General features: G+C 34.8%; 1 non-coding gene across 1 annotated transcript; it reads right to left on the bottom strand.

The window, feature by feature from the left end:
- Nucleotides 1-869: 869 nt before the first annotated feature.
- On the bottom strand, nucleotides 870-983 carry LOC122890671. The gene has a single exon (XR_006381121.1). It is a non-coding gene; the product is annotated as a U5 spliceosomal RNA (small nuclear RNA).
- Nucleotides 984-5,738: the final 4,755 nt, after the last annotated feature.

Below are 5,738 nucleotides of genomic sequence, written 5' to 3'. Positions count from 1 at the left end.
CCTCCTCTCTCTCTGCCTGCCTCTCTGCCTGCTTGTGACCTCTCTCTTTCAAATAAATAAAAAAATCTAAAAAAAAAAAGATATTCACTGCTGCCCTCACCTTAATAAAGTTTACATCCCTTCTGTGTTGTATTGGGTTGTCACCATGTCTTGTTTAGCCAGTGAGATACTAACAAATGTGATGTAAATTAAGGTTTGAACTATGTTTGTGTAGTAGGGCATTTGTGAGTCTATCATGGCCCTGGGAGAATTTTCCTTTCAACTTGGGCCTTGGAATGTCCTCACATAAAGCAGACTTGAGGCCAATGCATATGGAGGAGCCAAGGCCAGTTCCCCTCCCAGTATAAATCAGTGCTCCCAGGTAAGTCTGGCCAAGATGACCTGATGCATGGGTGAACTGCAGATGCATGAGAGAAAACAAATGAAAGCTGTTTTAAGTCACTCAGTTTTGAGGAGATCTGCCATGCACTGTAATTGAGCCATAATTAACTGATGTGGAAAGCGCTGCAATAAAAATAAATAAATAAATAAATAAAGTTGATTACAATGCAATCAATGTAAATTTTAAATAATATTCAATAGGAAATCAGTATTCTTGTTGAAAATTTAAAATATTATATTTTCAATGTGAGAAATAGAATGTTAAAAATACAACACCTCTCGGGTATTTATCATGTTCTAGGCATAGTGATAACCTCTGATTATTTTATTTTCTCTCAGTAATGACACTAAGGTTAAGTATAATGATTACCATATTTTACAAATATTCAGTGATTTTTCACAGGATCATACTGCTAGGATGTTGTTGTCGACAGGAATTTAAACCCAGGTAATCAGTTTCTAATGCCTGGGCTCTTAACTTTTTTTTCAACCCTGGTAAAACAAGGCATCAAACAACTGACTTAACTCAGAGTTGTTCCTCTCCATGGAAGTTTTTAGTGAAAGGTGAAAAACTTATATAAGTTGAAGAGAAAACAGAGCATATTGGGCTGTTAATTTTTATAGCATATCCAGATATCACAGATTCTCTATTTTTTAAGATGATTTTATCTATTGATTTGCCACTCTAACCTAAAATATTTTAATACAAAGAGGTCTTTCGCACACTATACATAGTAAAGATCATGTTTTCATTATATACCCTGTAAGAAGAATCTTACCTATTAAAAAAAAACTTTTTTATGTTTAAGTATAATATATATATCAACATCTATATTAATTTAGGACTAAATAAGTGTGTGTATATATATATGCATGTGTGGATGGATAGATGATAGATAGAAAGAGATTCATAGATTCTTATCATTAAACATGACTTCTTTCACTTTGCCATAATAGGAATCAGAACTGATGGGGAATTGCCAGGTTTCACATCTACACTAAAGACAATTGGCCTACCAGAGGTTTGCTTTAATGCTAATATCAAGCTGATGTAAATTGAGTAAAATTATCACTTTTCTGTAACCTTGTATATATCTCACAGGTGATCTATTCAAGTTATTACTGGACCAAGAAAGTAAGAGGCATGCATGTTAATGGAAATTATCAGAGAACTGAAGTTATTTTCATTAAAAAATGGATAATTAAAGGACTTTGATAACATTTGAGAATGTTTTTGTAACTAGGTCTAAGAATATCCAGAATCCTTTCAGGTCATTAGAAAGTGTTCTGGGAAGCTCTAAAATATATTGGTCCTTTTGGACTAGTCCTCTATAAATTCTCCTCAAGGCCCATCTCTACCCTTGCCATCTCCAAATGTCCAGATCCAGGTGAACAAATTGAGTTTGTAGAGAATTGTCAGAGTGTCTAGTGAACCAAGACATGTACAAAGATCTCAAAATATGAACGCGAGGAAGAAGTTCCTATATAGAATGCTAACCAAACATTAGCCAATTACAAGGCACTCCTTAAATTAAAGTCAATGCTAAAAGCAGCCAAATCAAATTAGTTTATCCTAACAGACCAGACGTATACATTCAAAGCAAAAGGGCTTCGTTTATTTTTATTGATCAGTAGTGTTCACCAGAATCTGAAATTCAATATTGACTTGGCCTGAATATTAACGTACCATCTAGCTGAATGATTTGAATGTTTCTCATTTGCCTCCATCATTTAACTCGCATTATACAAATCCATGTTATTCTCTATGATATTGCTCAAAGGGATATAATTTTTTACAGTTTTATTTTTCCAGCTAGGCAACATTGCAGCCTCTCAGCAGCTGTTGGTTTGTAGAAATATTTGGATAGACTAGATGGTTTTATGCTGTTTCGATATCTCCTTATGAAACATGGTCTAGTATCTCTTTAAATTAAAAGATTTTAGCCAGGGTTACTTGATTTCTAGTTAAGAGATATTCCATCCAAATACCAGGCCTCGTCATTTACTTTAATATTGGTCAGCTGGCTGTTTTCCCAGATCATTTAGAATCTTAGACTATTAAATTTAAAATACTGTTGATTTTAAACTTCTATAGATCAGGTGACTTTTCAACTCTGTGAGTCTAAAACATTGTCAATACAACATAATGCGTATATTACTAAGGACCTGCTAAGCCTAAAAATAATATGCAACATTAAATAGGATTAATCAATATGACAATTGGTAAGGTTTTCTATTTGATTTTAATGGAGTAAATACCAAATGCTTTATATGGTATTTTAATCATGCAGTTATTCCAACATTACTGAACGATCTATCCTAAAAACATTTCTCATTTGATTCTCTTGGAATACTTACTTATTAAACCACTCAACACTATATATTTAGGATTGTGTAAAAGAAAAAGGGGTAACATTCATCTTTATTCCATATATAAAGGAAAAAAGGTACTACTCAGATACTTGGAATTTCTCCAAAACACACAGCTCATCATTAGAGTCAGAAATAGTCAAAAAATATCTAAAAGGTGCATTTTCTGCTGATCATTGAACACGCTCTTAAACTGGCAGAAACTGCTTCTGTGAATCTTGAGTCAACAGCTCTAGCTGTGTGTCACAGAGTCCCAAAGGCCATTCTTCCTTTCGTTTCAGGTGAACTCTAGCATATCCCTGCATATTCATAGGCTTTAATGCACTTCTCATTCACTTTACCATTTTTGGTCTCCGGGAATTTTTTTTTTTTTAATATATAAAAGGAACAGCGTGACCCCATCTTAAAAATTGAAATATTCGCTGATCTATGGTTATTCCTGTAATATCACAAGTGTTGGTGAATAATTCAAATTAAATAGTTTCCTATATATTCCATTTTAAAGGGACTTCATTTACTTTCTTTCAATGGTTTACTCCTGTGCTGTTCTCACCCTGCATTATTCATATGCAACCTCACAAATTGCTTTGTGTTTGAGCAGTTCTGATATAAATCATAAGGCTATTTTCTCTGGAGGACTTTAGCTTTAAGCTCTACAACTTGTTTTAAAACGAAAACTGTGTTCAATTAAGGTGATTTGTTTGCTTCAAAAAATTAACTATCTTATATTGCCATTTGCAAGGAGAGAAGACTGATGTTACATTCCTGGGTGCTGAATAATTTTAGAAGTAATTTACTTGCTCTCTCTGACTGTATCTTTGCATCTAGTTTACCCTGTCCATTTATTTGTGGTTAGGTCATATTCTTCAGGATATATAGCTATCAAAAATTCCTTTCCCAACAGTTCTGCATTTTGACTTTTGACTAGTTTCTTTGTAAACAAACTAAAATAATGTGTTCTTCTCTGCTTTCAGGTCCTACACTGAAGGAGAGAAACAGGAAATTAATGGAAATGCAAGCAAACTGAGAAATTAGATTCAGTGTGGAGTGCTGCTTTATAGCAGTATTTATTTTTATAAACAGTATTTTAAGAATGACATCACTGAACATGGTAGAGTAGGGAATTCGATCCATTCCTCCCCAAAAGTAACTAATAAGATGAAAGGAAACCTATGGAGTGGGAGAAAATATTTACAAATCATATATCTAATAAGGTGTTAAATCCAAAGCATATAGGCAACTCATACAACTTTATATCTCCCCCCACACTCCCCCCCAAAAAAAAAACTGACTAAAAAAATGGGAAGAGGACCTGAATACACATTTTTCCAAAAAAGACATATAAATGTCCAACACAATGGGTGAAAAAGTATTCAATATTATTAATGGAAAATAAAAGTCAAAATCACAATGAGATACCATTTAACACCTGTTAGAATGGTTATCATCCAAAAGACAAAATATATCAAGTATTACCAAGGATGTGGAGAAAAGAGAACTCTTGAGCACCCTTGGTGAGGAAGCAAATTGGTTCAGGCCTCTGGGAAAAAAAACAGAGATTCCTCAAAAAATTAAAAATCAGTAGCTGTACTTCTAGTGCAGATTGTTAGAATCAGAGAAAGCAACATGGACCTTATTCTCAAAGAACTGCGTTTATGGGTCTCCATATATCCGATACCTTTCTCAATGACCCGTACAAAGCATTTATTTCACCTAACTTGAAGCATTCCCTGGGCTAGGATGACTTCCCTAGTGGCTTTTGCCAGAAGCATTTAAACTAACAGATATTGGTTACAGCAGTCTGGAGCAAGGAATAATATTTGGAACAAGCTTGGGTTACACTTGAGATTCAATCTTAACTAATGAGCCAAAGAAGAAATCACAGGGGATATTAGAAAATACATTAACAAAACAGGAAACAGCATGTGTTGGAGAGGATGTGGAGAGAGGGGAACCCTCTTACACTGTTGGTGGGAATGCAAGTTGGTGCAGCCTCTTTGGAGAACTGTGTGGAGATTCCTCAAGAAATTAAAACTAGAGCTTCCCTATGACCCTGCAATTGCACTCCTGGGTATTTACCCCAAAGACACAGATGTCGTGAAAAGAAGGGCCATCTGTACCCCAATGTTTATAGCAGCAATGGCCATGGTCGCCAAACTATGGAAAGAACCAAGATGCCCTTCAACGGATGAATGGATAAGGAAGATGTGGTCCATATACACTATGGAGTATTATGCCTCCATCAGAAAAGATGAATACCCAACTTTTGTAGCAACATGGACGGGACTGGAAGAGATTATGCTGAGTGAAATAAGTCAAGCAGAGAGAGTCAATTATCATATGGTTTCACTTATTTGTGGAGCATAACAAATAGCATGGAGGACAAGGGGTGTTAGAGAGGAGTAGGGAATATGGGTAAATTGGAAGGGGAGGTGAACCATGAGAGACTATGGACTCTGAAAAACAATCTGAGGGGTTTGAAGTGGCGGGGGTGGTGGGAGCTTGGGGTACCGGGTGGTGGGTATTATAGGGGGCATGGATTGCATGGAGTACTGGGTGTGGTGAAAAAATAATGAATAATATTTTTCTAAAAATAAATAAATTGGAAAAAAAAAGAAAATACATTAAGACAAATAAAAGAAAAACCACCACACACCTCAACTTTTTGGCATGCAGTGAAGGAAGTACTCACTTGGAAATGTAGAGCTATAAACATTTATACTGGGGAAGAAAAAAAAGGAAAGAAAAAGAAAAAGATTTCTTCAAAAATTCAAAGAAAAGATTCTTCAAATCTACTGATTTGAAATCAGTAGCCTAATTGTATACTTTAAGGAACCAGAAAAAGAAAAGCAAGGTAAATCCAAAGTTAGCAAAAGAATGAAGTCTAACCCCACCTCACACCATATATAAAAATTATTAAAAATGGGTCCAAGACATAAATGTGAGAGCTAAAACTATAATACCTTAAGTTGAAAATATAGAAGTAT

The sequence above is a fragment of the Neovison vison genome, chromosome 11 (assembly GCF_020171115.1).
Source record: "Neovison vison isolate M4711 chromosome 11, ASM_NN_V1, whole genome shotgun sequence".
NCBI classification, from domain to species: domain Eukaryota; kingdom Metazoa; phylum Chordata; class Mammalia; order Carnivora; family Mustelidae; genus Neogale; species Neogale vison.
The sequence above is the reverse complement of the archived record's forward strand: the minus strand, read 5'-3'. Positions and strand labels throughout refer to the sequence as shown.